Genomic DNA, 16,805 nt, shown 5'->3' with positions numbered 1-16,805 from the left:
TCCAATTAGTCCATCAACAGTTCTGACCTGTGAAGCAAGAAACCGCTTTTTAATTACAAGAAACTGTAGTTAAATGTCAATACAACCGTTTTCAACCTGGATCGGTTTTCTGTGTGAGTGACTGATGGGAGTCTGGTGGGTTTAGCAACAGCGATTTTGGCACAGTTTCCAGTTGAGCAAAAAAGGATTTAGTCTTTAATATAAATGTCCATCTTTTAACTTTTGCTGTTGGCAGACATTTATAACAACAATCTAAGCCTATCCGTGGGAAAAACGGATAGGACAGAATTGTCAATGCAAATTTGCCCTATAGGATTATATTTCAGCCCGGTTTTCGGCTGGCAGTTAGTGTTCTATACTGGACCAATATCAAAGATTTTTGTTTGCATTAGTCACTTTGACACCAGTGCATGGGAAAACAGGGTTCAGGTTGAAAAAAAGAAAAAAACTCAGTTTGTAAGTACAATTTTAAATACAATTCCAGGCTCATGAGCAGGTTTTCAAATAAATGTGATGGGAACATTTAAGGAATGAATCAAATTACACCATGATCCACTGAATGGAGGGCAAAGGGCCACTAGCATCCATGCTGAATTTCTAACACAGGCATGCTTAGTTCCTTATCTTAGATTAAAACCTTGTCTTAAGGTTATCTTAGTTTAGTACCAACAAGTGGCAGTCTGCTTGTCAGTCCCTCTTAAAACCAGCCCATACGTAGAACTGCTACCTTCATGACCATGGTTAAGTTTGGGTGTTTAGATGACTAACACTACTTGTTGAGATGAGTGAAAGTGTGTGGTCTTGGTAAAAATAAACCAATGTTAACTGTTGGTAAGAGATGGGAACTGTATATAGCAGTATAACAATGTCAAGCTACTTCCACCTTTGCAATAAACAACAATTGCTGTCAGTTTTCACTTATAGTAGACTGTGAGTGAAAATAAAGGAATTTATATACTCAGGACATGAATGCTTAGGAGGTATGATAGCTAGGCCGACAGGGTGACCCCCTTAGCTGTGTTGACTCATGTCTAGATAACACTTGGTTTAGGAGGTCAGACAAAAGACAAGAGAGGTTACTAGAAATTTAGAAACAAGTGTAGCTAATTACACTTCATTAAGGCAATGAAGTCACCTAACTGACCGCCACCTATATGGCAGATATCTCATTTCCTAGCCCAGTGGTTAAAGTATACTTCTACATCATTTGCATCTCCAATGAACCTCCGTTGTGGCACCTGTCATGGTTGAAAGGAGATTTGGGACATAGCTGCATGTCCTCTTGGTTATTTTCCACATCGACCCGTAGTGTCTCTCACTGAAGAGCGAGGCTTCTGAATAATGCAAATACAGCCACGGTAGACTTCAAAATAATGGCACCAATGCTGCCGGTATTCCAAAATCATTCAACAAATGCAAGAAGCAAACACTGTCAGTAAGTAATAGCATGCACAAATTCCTTGACAACAGCAACAAATTAGTTTTTCTAGCTGTAGCTGTGTGATTCTCTGGGGTTCTTCTTTTTTTCATTTGGATGATTTTCTTCTGTCTTAACCAATAATTGACATATGAATAAAGGTTTTGTATGCTAATGTGTGTTTAATATTCCATAGCTCAGTAAATGTTCAGGAGTCATTGTGGTTTCTGTTGACCACATGACCAGCCAACCAGGAAGTGTTGACAGTTAATCCCATACCGGCTCATCGTCTGGCTAATTATCCTTGAGTCTTCTGATTGATGTGCAAATTTGTTTGTGTTTCTGTATGTGTGTTTGTTCTTCTCTATCATTTGTCTGCATAAGTCCTAAACTCTGTTTTGTCTTTGCCACAGCAAGTTATCTACTTGATGCGACAAATGTGACACCCAGAATACCTTAAAGTGCCCATATAATGGATATTAAGGATCTGCAGCAATGTGCAGCACGACAAAAGTATGGTGTTTTTTGAAAATGAAATCATGTAAACCTATTCTGGTACAACCTCAAAATACAGTAATGAACCTAAAATGAGCAAACTATGGACACTTTAAAGGATTGTAGTGCAACCAGAGACTAATGCTAAAGCAGAAAAGATGAGAAGATGCAACTATGTGAGGTTAATTTAGCCTTTTCTGTCCATTTTACTCTAAGCCATGTAGTCTAAAAAGTCACTTGAAACCAAAATGGAAACATTACTTGAGTGTAAAGAGCTGCTTTTATCTGTTGAAAAAAATGTAGAGTTGGCTGACAATTTACAACAAAAAAACAAAAGCAACATCTCTGGAATATCTATTCTTGGAAGTTGTCACTTGCAAGTGAAACCATTTGTGAATTTCTTCAACATGTCTTAAAAACAACAACACAAACAATTATGAACCGTGGTGTGCACTTGTTGTGCAATGAGCTGACACCTGCTATGCAGCACCTGGTAACATGCTCTCAAACTGTCATTGATACGTCAAATTAAGTGTCAGCTTTACTTAACAAGCAAAAATAAAGCAAGTCCAAATAAATAACTTTTACCATTATCCTGAGACCCTGCTGTCGGTCATCTGTTATTTGCCTCAAATACTGTCAAGTCCAACACATGAAAAACAACAACAATAAAACAGATTGGTAGCAGAGTGACGGCTTACCGATACTCTTTGACTGTAAGTATGATAAAGGGTGACTTGTTTGTCAAAGAAATGACCCTGCTGTCAAATCAAGATAATTGTGTTCCTCACACAAGGTGGGGAATTAACAACACCACTCGAAGTCTTAACCATTCAGTTCCTTTTTATGTACGTTAAACACATTGGGCCCTGTTTTAACAATTTACAAATCCACTTTTGATATTTCAACCATGAGAAAAGGGTCCGTGCGCTGGGCGCATGGTTCAAAAGGGTTGTACTTAGTGTCTTCAGTCATCGTAGGTGTGTTTTGGGCGTAACATGCAATAAACCGCATTGCTATTATTATGGCAGATGGCTTAATATTGTGGATTGTAAATGTGTGTGTGTGTGTGTGTGTGGGTGTGTAACACATAGTGTGTGCACGCTGTGAACGAGCCTTGGCACATTTTACCAATGCGCTGTTAAAATAACAGGGAAATGCTGCGCTATTGACTTTAGACCAGGTTTTTGTTGGTTCAATGGCGCGATCACTTCCCGCTGCCTCAACATAGCAATATGCCAAGAATTGACCTGAACACAGACCGGCACATGTGCATATGCTATTTAAACAAAGTGGGTGCTGGACGGGAAATTGACAACTGTGTCGGTCTTAAACTAGCAAAGCACTTTGGGCGCTGTGCCGGGTGCGAGATAGGGCCCCTTGTCTGCATACATGGATTGGGAATCCTGATAATCCTGCAGCTACTATGTCTAATATGCTTTTGTTGTTTTCTTTACTTTTCTGACAATCTTAATGGCTAAGAGAGCTCCAGAGAAGCAGAGAGAGAGAGAGAGAGACGGCAAGCCAGAAACAGACAGTGATAATGACTCCCCAGGGCGAGCATGCCTTTTGGCCAGACCACTTCCGCTGTCTGAATACATGACTCAAGAGTCACATAAGAATAGTGAACAGCGTGTGTGTGTGTGTGTGTGTGTGTGTGTGTGTATTTTCACCATTCCCTTGGGCTCTTAGTGATGCTGTGACTCCATGAGTCAAATAGTCAGCTAGACTACGGTGATTCATTGGCTAACATTAGAGGCCACCTAGATCCTGTGTGTGTGTGTGTGTGTGTGTGTGTGTGTGTGTGTGTGTGTGTGTGTGTGTGTGTGTGTGTGTGTGTGTGTGACAAAGGTCAGTACAATTGGATAAAAAAAAGTGTGACGCCTGCCAACTGACATATTCTCACTAACCACATTTGTGCATTTGTTTATGAAAAGCAATGTCCAGTTGGGAGTGTGTAGTTAAATGTGTGTATATGTCTGCATCTGATTTTGTATTATTCAGGTACGTAAGTGGAGTGTTACTACTGTATTTTAATAGGTTTGGCTTTTAAGAATCGGTCATTTTCTTATGATGACTGATTAAAATTGGAATCCGTCCTTTAATCCTCTTATTCTTTCTTGCATTCCATTTCTCTGCACCCAACCCCATTAGGAGCACAATGGTTAGCAAACAGACATTTGAATTGGGTGAACAGAGTCTGGGTCTGAAGTGAAAGATTGCTTGAGTAGGTTACAGCATTTCTTTTCTTGTCCTGCTCCCTTTTCTGGCTCTGTCTCAAGCTGTGCCTCTTCAGTCAGAGTAGCAGTAATAGCCACCCAGCTGCAATCACAGTGATTATCTCCAGAACCGAAACAAAGCGCGTAGTCGCGCACATTCCACCAACTGTGAATAAATTGAGCCAATTTCTCCAGCTTCTCTAGTTTTCTTTAATAGGGCCTTCATCACAGTCTTTTCTCTAGGATTCATGTGCACTGGCAACATGTGTCTGAACAAAGGTTGTGGTTTTATTGTCCGCAGCTAAAGCGGACATCTGAAATCGTTTTTACACATCTTCAGCTAAGAAAAGTGTACCGATGTTGTGGAAGGCGTTTGTTGGAGTTTGATGTGCCGTTTGTGTGATTTACAGTAAAATTCTCCACAATACAGATTGTTATACATTGTTAACAATATATTAACAATGCAGACGCTCGTTTCATATGTTTTGTGTAGAAGTTTCTGTCCTGCTTTTTGGACTCCATTCTCAAATCGCTTGGCAACATGAGATCTTCCTTGCACTTTCTTTTTTCTTTTTAAAGATTCTTTTTGGGGCATTTTTTGGTCTTTGACAGGACAGCTGAAGAAATGAAAGGGGAGAGAGAGGTGGGAGAATGACATTTAGCAAAAGGCCGCAGGTTGGAGTTGAACCCGGGCCCGCTGCGGGTAAATAGAGTAAACCTCTATATATAGGGGCCTGTTCTACATACTGAGCTATCCGGGCGCCCTTTCCTTGCACTTTCTCTTACTCTATTTTGACAAATACAGTTCAAAATGACTCAAGGTCAAAATGGCACTCAAAACCATGAGTTAAGTAAAAATGATTAAACTGTTTGGATACTAATTTCACCCACGGGAATGCCTTTTACTCATTTCTCGTCTCTATCTCAGACATGTGGGGACTTTGGACCATGAAACAACAATATGAGCTGATTTGCTACGTCTTCTATCAGTATTATCTGGACTGTGCTTCACTCTCATTTCTCTCTTGTAAGTCAAGCCTCCAAACAAATGCCTGAAAACTATACAGAGAAAACCTGACCGTATACTTTTCTTCCCACTCAAGCTTCAACTTTTTTTATATCCTCCTTCTCTCTCTAGGGGTCATTGGTAATAAAGATGATTCATTCATTTACGAATGTGATATATATCCCCGTCTACCTTGGCACACTCTGAGTGTGTAGGTGGCTGACGGTGTGCGTCTTTTCATACTTTTCCCACCCTGTCCCAACATATTGCCTGTCAGGGATCTGTAGGCAAACAATGGTCAGACTGTACCTTGTCTGCACAATGTGTACAAAAGGAATGATACATACTTATGAGAATGAAAGGAGAAAGGAACGACTTTATTTGTTATGAAATTCCTTTGTGCAGTCTCTTTCCTTTTCACATTGGACAAAGCCACACATGATCCCCAAATCATCTCTGCATTCATCAACAGAGCAGTTCTTTTATTTAATTGTCGTTGGGAGCGATTTTTATTCATGGTATGTCTGAAAGGCAGATTTTTACAACATGTGTGTTAAGATAATGGATGCTGACCATGGTAATAACTGGGAAAGTGATCATTTTGGATCAGAGTTTTAACACATGGCTGCCACTTTTGAGTCTCTGTCTTCACACAGTTCAAATGCTGAGTCACATTTGGCATGCTTTTTTTCTGTTCTGAATTGACCACAGTGAACATCAACTCTCCCCGAGCCACAACTAAAGGATTATGTCTGAATTAGGTAAGCAGTTGACATGACCAGGAAATGGATGTAGAATGTGTTGTTTGTTCCCACAGCACAGCCTGAAGGCGACATTTGTCCTCTGTGTTCTCACAGTCGCTGTGTCATCGTTTGTTCCTGCCACATTGGTGTCATTCGGCATGGTGGCAAACTGCTCTGACATGAACAAAGATGGCAGTACAACAGACAATTTGTGAACCGCTGCCTCATTGTGGGGTTGATTTTACTCTAGACACTGAATTCAAACGCCGATTTAGTAACAAACCTGTATTTTTAAAATAGTTTGAAAAACAGCAAAGGGAATAATCTCTTTAATGTAAAGTCTAATTTTATTTAGACTTTTTTTTAACCCGGTAATACATTTCCCTTTTTGTAATGGGTATGACAACCATTGTCACGTTACCCTGCTTTGTCTTTGTGGCCAGGTAATTTCTGTCCTGATCTAAAAGTGTACGTAGCTAGAGCTGTTTACAGTGACTAGACCAGTATGGGTTTGAGATCTTGCCTGAGGAGACGCACCACACGGGCGCTCCTCTAGCCACTAGACCCTTCTATAAATACTATTTGAACCAGATGTGATATATTTTCCCCCATGTTGCTGCTGGGATGAGAAAGGGGGTCATGTGAGGTCTCGTCCTGCATTGCCAGCCCTTCCTCCACAGCGCTGCGGAGGAAGGTTTATTGACATTTCTTTAAACCATCACAACTCGGGCTAGTTCTAAGCGCCTGACGCAATGACAGTGCCTCTGCTAAATATCCTCAGAAAGGAACTTGGTTTCGTGGAACATGTGCTTGTTCAAAAGATGTTTTGGTCATGCAACAGAACTCAGATTGGACAGATAGTCTGGCTAGCTGTCTGGATTTCTGAGGAGCAGTTAACCATAGTCCTCAGTAATCTACCGGAGTTTAGAATTCCAACACAAAGAAATAGGAAGGTGTAGGACATCCGGGGAAAAATGAGGTACCACCGGGGGATCTTCCAGCGGCACCTAAGCAATCCCCCTGAGTAAAACCGTCGTTGATATAGACTGTGTGGTTTAAAATGAAATGGTCTGTTACTGTAGAAATACACTCCAACTTGTCAAAACAAATCAGAGCTGCTCTGCTTTCCATTCAAAGTTGCAGACCACACAGCTTTTTTTTTTTTTTTTGAAACTGAAGGATTGATGAAGTGAATCAAACAGAGAGAAGAGGAAGGAAAGAAAATGACTTTTTCTATTGGTTGTCATGCTCTAAAAGTCATGTTTCTGTCCAACAACTGTCTAGTGAATTTTACAAAAAATGTAAAAAATTAGATATTGCAAAGATTTGACCATCGAATTGTCATTGTTCCTATCTGCTAGGTTGAAATGCAAATGCATTCTATTCTTGAAAGTTAGAGGGGAAAAAACAAGATTCATACCAAACAAAAGAAAAGCTGGATAATTAATTAACATTATCATTAGGTTAATTATATTTTTATTATTTTGTAAAAGATTATTGTATGAAAACCAAGGACTGAAAGACTGAGAAGACAGAGGGACACAGAACAGTAAAACACACACACACACACACACACACACACACACACACACACACACACACACACACACGGATATAGACAGGGAGTCAGTGTATTAAAGTTCACTTTGGGTGTTCCGTTTCGGTGACCGGCTCTTTGTGGTCTGTTAAAAGCTTAAAAACAGAGTGGTGTTGAAAACAGACACCCAACGTTTAGCTCACACCGCGAAACTGGAGGCTTAATTGCCTTTCAATTAGAGGATCTAATAGGCGCGCGCGTGTGTGTGTGTGTGTGTGTGTGTGTGTGTGTGTGTGTGTGTGTGTGTGTGTGTGAGTGTATTGCTAGCCTTGCATTAATACCTATTCTTGTGAATGCTGAGAAAGCTTTGCAGCTAATTCTTTGTAATTGCTTCACCACACACACACACACACACACACACACACACACACGTTTGCTGTTCACTATTCTAATGTGACTTTTGAGTCATGTATTCAGACAGCGGACAGTGGAAGACTAACTTTGCAGGAACTGTTCCGTGTGTCCTCATAGGCTGTCTGCGTTTTCATGAATTTGTTAACGTGTGTAGAAGTTGCTGATCTCTGTTTGGCCATTAGTGAAAACTAAGTGCTAATTACCAGCCACAAGACCCCACGTCTGCTGTTCTCTCTCTCTCTCTCTCTCTCTCTCTCTCACTCTATCTCTCTCTCTCTCACACACACACACACAAACACACACCCCGCTTCTTCATGTACTACTATCTCTGATCAACCCCACTTCAGCATTCTTGGTATATTGCTGCATGAAAGGGAATGAAGTACTCAATGTTATTGTGCTGTGTTAATGTCAAGAAAATGTAAATCTAAATACTAAGGAAATGTGATTATTACATCATTTAATCATTTAGCAGTTCTGATCTTGCCATTTATTCAATTTTCACAGCGTGTCTGTTTTGTCAGATAGTTGACCATGACAAAAAACATTCTTTTGTGATGATCTTGTGTGCTTTTGTTTCGTACATCATTGCAACAAGCCCATTCGAAAACACATGGCACGACTGCACCCACCACGATCACTGACTGTGATAACATGGTGGGTGAAGGCGCATACCACCAGTACATGTGGACTAGCATTAACCCCCACCAGATCATGTCACTTGTTATCCATCTAAAGGTAATGCACTGTGTCACAGAGCTTTGATAGATTTTTGATGGAGGCAACCGTCTGAAGAGGGTCATTTTCCTCAGGGAAGCAGATCTGTTTCCTCTTGGGAGCCACAAAAGCATCAACTGACTCGCGCCCTTGTGTAGAAGCAGCAGAATCATCACGAGTGAATATGGACTCACTTAGCTTGGATGGAGTAAACACTATTTGGTACAATACATAACGTTGCAGGCCTTGGAGAACAGTAACAGGTCAGTGGTTTTTAGGAAAAGAGCCAAATACAAACTGCTGCTCAAAGAACCAGTTTAAGCTACAGGAGGAGCTATTTGTCATTTATAGATTGTATGGTATCCAAAATGTTCACTTCTTGATTTATGTCTCTCAGTAACAGTTCTGTTCGGGATCTCAGTCACATTCAGCGTTGAAGTAGGCAAGTATACTTGTGCTTACTTTGTACAAGGCTACTTCCTTCCCTTCGTCCCTTTTTTACTAACCTTCAGCTATCCATCAGTGTCCGTCATACACTCATTTGCATATTGTTGATGTCATTACGCAATCATTTGCATAAAGCTTAGTGGTTGTGTCAGCAAGGTAGATAGAAAGAAATAGAAATCTTTAGCCAACGCTTTATGCGTGTGTTGAATGACAGAGAGATGGAGAACAGGGAAAGGAAATTAATGCATGTTTGAATTAGCGTTAAAAAATAACAAACACAATGTCGCGCGGCCGGTGTTGACTGTGTGGCGCACCTCCACAAACTTTTTTATTTTTTTATTTTAATGTAGATCCACGTGTGGAATTGAAAAGTCATCTGTAGCACACTTACTTTCAGTATTTTTCTCTTGAGGAGTAATTACAGAAACACCAATGTCACAACTTGGAGAAAGAAATCAGTAACGAGTGACTTCTCCAACATTGCTATTGGCACAACAAACGCGTTCCTGGCACGTGATGTTAATTTGAAGAATGCTGAATAAAAAAACGCTGATACAGAAGACAACAAACACTTTGCTGACAGCACATACAAACTTCCATTTGTTGCATTCAGATAACTAGCATCTAATTAACTCTGCCATTGTTGTGTTTGGGAAGTCTAATTTGCACAATCATTATATTTAACATACTTTATTTCATAAAAAGAAACACTGTTTACATTTGTATTTTGAGAACATCTTTTTGTTTTGCTCATTTGATTAGCATCCTCAATTACTGAGAATCCCACTCATTTGTATGTAGATGATATGCAATTAGTGGTGAATTATATGCAATCAGAACTCTTCTTTCTGCTAATGAGATAATTTGAGCAAACATGTTTTGTGCCTTTTAATAATATGTTGGACCAGTAATCATGTTTTAAATCGGGATGCCCATGGTTCACCTCTATAAAGACAGCTGCCTCGTAATTTCATATCATGGTTAAATTTCAAATACCGTTCGTCATGTCTGACACTTTTTCACTGAACTTAAATATGAAAATGAATGTTTTGGGCAATTTGTACAGAAAGTAAAGGTCTTCTCCATTGTATCATTCACAAAGCTATTACTCCTTCCAAATAAAAGGTTAGACAAAGATTTGGGGGTAGAAAAATGTGTTATCAGTGCATTGAACAATGAATACAAATGATGCCGGTAATAAGGGTGAATGTTTCAGCAGGGTGCGTCACTCTGCTGTTCTGAATTTGGCCTTTTTATATTCAGGAAGAAATCTTCTGAGCTGAAAACAAGTTGATGACTGAACCAATCAGCTCTTTGTGTTCCTCCAAATGAGTGGCTGAAATAGACAGTAACACAACAGGCGGGCTGATGAGATGCAGTTAAGCTGGAGGCAGAAACAATGTTGCTTCAATCAGCCTGCTGACCGCTGTTTATTGGCTATTGGGTTGCTGGGAATGCCCTCTTCCTTGACTTTAACTTTGAGACTGTTGAGCTTTTTACTCCCAATAATTGGAAAGATGAACTTCATTTTGCAGTTTATTATAACAAGCAATCTCCAAAATGTCCAACACTAGAATAAACGTGTGGAAATTAATGAAAGAAACCATGTTGTGTAAAGGCCTTGTACTTAATGTTAGAAATGACTTAAATGGAAGCCCTATAATGTGGTGTGGAAGGGCGTCCTTAATTAACCAGCACTTTAATTATACCTCTGTCCTTCTTTCTCCCTTTCTGTTTTTTTATATTATCTGTTCTTCTTTCTCCTGCAATCCCATTTTTGTTTTCCTTCTTCGCTTCACAGTCCAGTAGAATCCATCTAAGCAATTATAGCTTTGCATTACAGCGTCGAGTGACACTGTAATTACTGCGGAAGACGTTTAGAATACTTAGGAATGGAAAATGAATGTGCTTAATCGCATTGGTGCTGCTGAACATCACAGGTGCCATATTTGTTTTTCTTATTTTGCTTATCTCTCACGACCCGCGGAAGCTGCCAGGGTTTTTCTTGCAGGGTTTTCAAAAATGTTCATAATCAATGATCCAGTCTTCTTTATTTGTGTACACATCCACACAGAATTAATACACAATATATATAAACATATATATATATATAAACATCTCACTGAGGAGTTCTGCAGAGGTTCAGTGTTCACAGTAACGCACACACTCTCCATCACAAGAGATCCAGGACAATGTCAACTTTTTAATCTGAGACTTGGATAAAAGGGACAGATGAGTATGACAGGAGGCGTGCCAAGACAAGTAAAAGGGGGGGATAGTTTTTGCAAAAAGATGCTGCTCAATCCTAAAAATATGAACACACAAATGCACACAATTCCTGTAAATTTAAATGGGGGAGGGAGGAAAGTTCAAGGAATTTATGCTATGGAAAAGAAAACCTGAGACTCTCTATGCCGTTCACTCTGTCCTTCTCACTCCTTTTCTGTGTGTGTGTGTGTGTGTGTGTGTGTTTGAGTGTGGTTTTGGTCTATAACCCCTAAGGGAGGGTTAGAAAGAGAGAGGTGGGGGGGCAGGAAATAGTGGCGTCTGGAATTGATTTGAGGCTAAAGGAAAAATAAAATACTTGAGATTCTTAAAGGCTCGGGGAGCAGGGACAGGCGACCACAGAGAAATGAAAAAAGGTAGAAGAGAGAAAAAGAGAGGTCACATAACCACAATAAGAAAAAGAGGGGTAGGAAGAAACGTAAAAGATTTATACGTTGTGCAATAAAGTCTGTGGGGTCGCCATAAGTACACTGGCCAGATCTTATATTTATCTCTTTAAAAGTAGAGTTATACAGGCTACATGTACATGAGGATAGAGATTATTCGGCTGATTTGTATTCCCTTGTGTCCAGATGGTGTAGATTGTTGTCAGACAAACATTTGAATTTTAAAAATTTCCAAAATATCAGCCTTGCCAGAGTGGTACCTGTCAATAAACGCCATATGTAGGAATATAGGATAAATTGGAATGAAGGATAGACTGACCACAGATCAAAAGGTAGAAAAGGAGAATGGATAGGGAAAAGAGAAGAGGAGGAAAGGGAAAGTAGAGAAGCTACTTTGTAGAACTGGAGTGAAGGGAAGATGAGGGGAAAAAGGGAGTAGAGTAACGTGAGACGCTGCTGCAGTGGCTTGAGATTCACTTTAAAACCTGTTTAACACTCCAGCTGTAGAAGTGATTATTTTCTATCCCTTTTCATCAGCAGTGTATAAGCAACCAACATATGATGCCCACCAGTAGGAAAAGTTTCTTGACAAGATGCTACATCCAAACCAAGCTGAACCACTGCTGCTGCAAATTTGTAAAAACTTAAGTAAACTAATGAAATGCACAGAAAGTGCACATATGGTCACATAGGCGCCGATGCTGTCGAATACTGAGCACCCACGTGTGCCAGACTACCAGTAGGCTACACTCATTTAAAATGAAACATTGCAGTCAGTGCTAAGTGGAGCGTCCGTCCTAGTGGGATTGGTTATGCCGCTGTCAGTCCCATGCTCTATTGATCATTTCCCACAAAATGAATCGCGGTTACGTGTCAGTTAAACTTCTCACCTCCAATCCTATCTGTGTTTGTGAGACTTGGCCCTGTCATGATTTCACGGCTTTATTATCGAGTTAATATGCGTGTGTGTTTGTGTCAACTGCCGTCCATTTGCTAAGGTTTTGAAATGCTTAAATTTCATGTTTGTTTTTTTAGCACACACATGTACATTTTTAGTACATGTTGCTTTACTGGAAATTGGAGCATATTTATGGTCACCTGAACCATTTTGTTGTTTATAAGATATAAGATAATTTGTTTATTAGTCCCCAATGGGGAAATTACTGCACTACACTCTGTGTACACACTTTTGTTAGTACTCACACACACAGGCCTGAAATACACACACATGCTCAGGACCTATACATGGAGAGATGTCAGAGTGAGTGGGCTGCCAGCTGACCCACCGCCCTGAGCGGTCGAGGGGTATGGTGCCTTGCTCAAGGGCACCTGGCAGTGCCACCAATCCACGCTCCCAACTTTTTGGGTCCATACGGGGATTTGAACCAGTGACCCTCCGGTTCCCAACCCAACTCCCTATGGACTGAGCTACTGCCACCCCCAATCTTTGATATTTCTTTGATACTTTATACTTAAAGGGCCTCTTTAGGTCGAAGCGATTGAGGAAATATGAGGGAAAAAACGCTAAACATCCTCGCAGCCACATCAAGTGTCTTTACTAATTACTTAGAATTTTAATAAACTTAGTTGCATAACTGTTGTATTTATTGTATTTCTTTCTGAGTTGATGACCTCCAGAGTGAGCACCGTCTAACTTTCACAGGAGGAGGTCTGAGGATAAAGATCGAATGCAATCAATCAATACATATACATTGTTATCTCTTTAAAATAATCAGAAACAAATGTGTGCATGAGATGTTGTGATGGAGACATTTAGGCAAATTATCTGTTGAATGTGTACATGTTGCTTTACTGGAACATTCCTGCTGTAAAACCAGCCTGGCAGACTTTTTAAATGACACAACATTAGTAATTAAATCGTCCTTCGGTCCATAGTTTTTCATGCGAAATCAGTGAATCGCTGCGCTGCAGAGGACCAGTGAATGCGCCATTAACCGATCAGCAGGAAGGCCGTTCATCTTATTAGCGCAGCTCGTTAAACCGACCACAACAATGATGAGCGCTGTTATGTGTTATAGGCCCCCGTGCAACCGTTGCGCAGCTGCCAAAACCACCGCAGATGGAGAAGAAAGAGCCAGGTAAAAAATAATTGATGCTGCCTTTTCATTTCACAACAAACAAGGGAAATTATGAACAAATAAATAATAGATCATGTTGACGGAGAAATGAAGAGATCAACTGGAATTGCGCAGCAGCATGGGATCGAGAGGAAGAAAGAGACCAAGAGAAAGGGATTAGTGTCCAGCTAGGTTAGCCATGTGTGTTCATGCCTTGGTGATCTCAGTGAGTCTGTTCCAACATGATGAATAGAGACTAAAGATATTAGAATATGAGACATAAAGAGAGAGAGAGGGAGAGAGATATCAAAGGGAGGCTGAGAGGATAGGAGGTGGAAATCCTCTTTTTTTTTTTTTTTTTGCTATTCTTCCCCATAGAGAAATGAGAGAGTTAATCCCCGGGGCTTACATTTGTTTTTTTCTCTCTTTATCTCTCTGTATTTCAGTATCTCTGCCTTCTGACATTCTCTCTGCTCCCTCCTGATCTTGGCTTTTTCTCCCTCTTATTCTGTCTTTGTTGTTTCTGCTCACATTCTGCTGTTCTCCTCACCCATATTTGCATCTCTTCTTTCTCCTGTTTTTCCCCTCCATTTCCTTCTCTTGTTGAATATCCCCAAATCCCCATCTTTTCCTCTGTCCCCTCCATCCCTCTGATTCCTTTGCAGGGTTTATGGGTTTTTGATGCACGGTAATCTCACTGCAAACATTTATCTGATCATTCTTTCTCTCCCTTTCCTTCGTTATTCTTTCCTCCTTGTTGCTCAGCAGGACTGTGTGTTGCGGAGTGATGATGCTAATAGGATATTTACATTTGCACACCAAACCCAGACGAGGGAAGAGCAGCACAAGCAGCAATGAAATGCTGACCAGAAAAGATTAAAGACACGAGTGGGACAAAACAGATCAGTGATTACAAATCCAAAGCACAACAGGCCAGGTAAAGGCCAGAGCAGAGCAGACTTAAAATGAAACCCATCTAAGGCCTCCATCAGGAAAAGTGTCACCTGATCTTAAAAAATCTGAGAAAAAGAAAATAATCCATCAGTCCATCCATCCATCTGGCCATCCATCTATCCCATTCGATCCCTTTGTAATGGTTCATCTATGTTTAAAAAGAAATCAAAACGCAACACATTTGGGTCACAAGGTATTGTTTCTCTAGTTCCAGTGGAAATCTAGTTCAGGTGGCTTTGTGAGAGTAGGCTTGGTTGATCAAGCCAAGCATGTAATCTCATATTGGAGGATAACTCCATATATTGCATTCTTTGAGCCCCCCAAAAACCAATTTCCCTCCATTTTTAAATGCCATTTTCTCCTGATAGTAGATCCCTTAAGCTTTCAAATTAAACAGTGTCACCTGATTGTATCACTGTGTTCCCAAAGCTCTGATGATTGCATCATCACCTGTGTACCTGATTTATAAGTAATACCCAGGAAAGATGTTTAAATACAACATTGTAGGTTCACCCTATTTGTCAAATGAAACCCTGAAGGCGTGCTTCATCACTTCTCCGCTTACAGGAAGTGACAATGTTAAAGAGAGAACGGCTAAGTATATCCACAACAGCAGCTAATCACTCTATACCACGACCGGTGTTGCTTTTCCTCTTCTTTTTTTGATACTTATGAAACATAACATGTCCACAGGCTTGATAAGTGTTTACTGCCATGGCGTTTTAGCATTCCTGAGTTTTGAAATCTGTTCATGTGTTTGCCGATCTCTGAAGGTGGCAAGGGCGCAAACGGGAAAAAAATCTCAGTGACATTAAACTGTTTTAAAGTTTTAATTATAATGCCAGTGTTGGCATCATCTTACATCAACAAGTATCAACTTTTCCCCCAACTATAAAGTATGTCCCCAAAGGAAAACTCATGTTTTATCTAGAAAGATTCAGTTCACTGTTGGTTCATCTTACTTTATTTGACTGAAAATGCAATTAAATTCACACTTCTACTACCGAAAAATGTAATATATGGATGAGCAATTTAAGTAATATAACATTGATACTTGGCGTCCGTGTCTTGATACAGTATTGTCACGAAAATATGCTGTTGTACTGCCACAACCACACACACACACACACACACACACACCTCTATTAAGTTAATGCTCTTATTTAGAATGGTGAAAGGATGAGTGCAAGAGTAGTGTAAGCTTAAACCACAACAGATCTAATATTACAAAAGCGTACAGAGAGCATTTGTATTGATATGCGTCTGTTACCCTCGAATGATCCTAGAAGTGATGGCAGCAGGAATGCATCATCAAAGGACTGATGTTTCAAAGATGCCTGAGACGTTGCCTCCTGCAATTTATCAGGGGATTCATCCACCCATTTGCCATCATCACCAACAGCTAACCCTGTCTGCTGTTTAAAATCAGCCTTTTGTCATTTTTAAGTGGCCACACACGCTCAACAGGTAGTAATGAGCCTCCAGAGCTGATTAATCACGCCCCAGCACTGCATCCTCACAGCATCCACAAGTACACAAGCAATTCACACAAACTCCAGCCTGCGATATCCCAATAAGACAGCATTAGGTGATGGATGGGGGTGGGAGCAGCTAGGGTATGGAAAACAAGCACAGTCTGTAATTGAGTTCTGAACAGGCCAATCATAACCAAGCAGGTGGGGAGGTTGTTTTCCCAAATGGTTTAATTTTTTTATCAGCTTGCTTAGGAACTTTGGACGTTTAAGGAGAAACAATGTTGAATCAGCTGCGGTTTGGTACAGACTACCTCTTGGCTTCCCAATCTGTCCCAGTTGCAGCTCAATGGACTTATGGAACAATTGAATCACATGGCAGCTGTTTGTGTGAGTGGGTGGAAAAGGGCAGTGTCTTTAAACGTCTCTGCAGGTTTTCCAGAGTATTTTATTGATGTCTGCTTTTTTATATCTAGCTCTCAATCAGTCAGACTGCTGTGTAATCAATACTGGTAGAGGGCATTACGACTGTGTGTTTGTGTGTATGTGTAAACCCCTGGAAAAGGAATCTTCTCCCTAATTCCTGCTCCTTATCTTTCCTCCCAGACACCCATCAGTGTCACATTTTTAAAGA

The 16,805-nt window shown here is 40.4% G+C and overlaps 1 protein-coding gene across 2 annotated transcripts in view; it reads right to left on the bottom strand.

Annotated features, from left to right (window-relative positions):
- The window catches only part of cdh11 (cadherin 11, type 2, OB-cadherin (osteoblast)), a 98,651-nt gene that overhangs the window by 40,080 nt on the left and 41,766 nt on the right, over window positions 1-16,805 (bottom strand). The gene's annotated exons all lie outside the window — the stretch shown is intronic.

Source organism: Etheostoma cragini, chromosome 17 (genome assembly GCF_013103735.1).
Source record: "Etheostoma cragini isolate CJK2018 chromosome 17, CSU_Ecrag_1.0, whole genome shotgun sequence".
NCBI lineage: Eukaryota > Metazoa > Chordata > Actinopteri > Perciformes > Percidae > Etheostoma > Etheostoma cragini.
The sequence above is the reverse complement of the archived record's forward strand: the minus strand, read 5'-3'. Positions and strand labels throughout refer to the sequence as shown.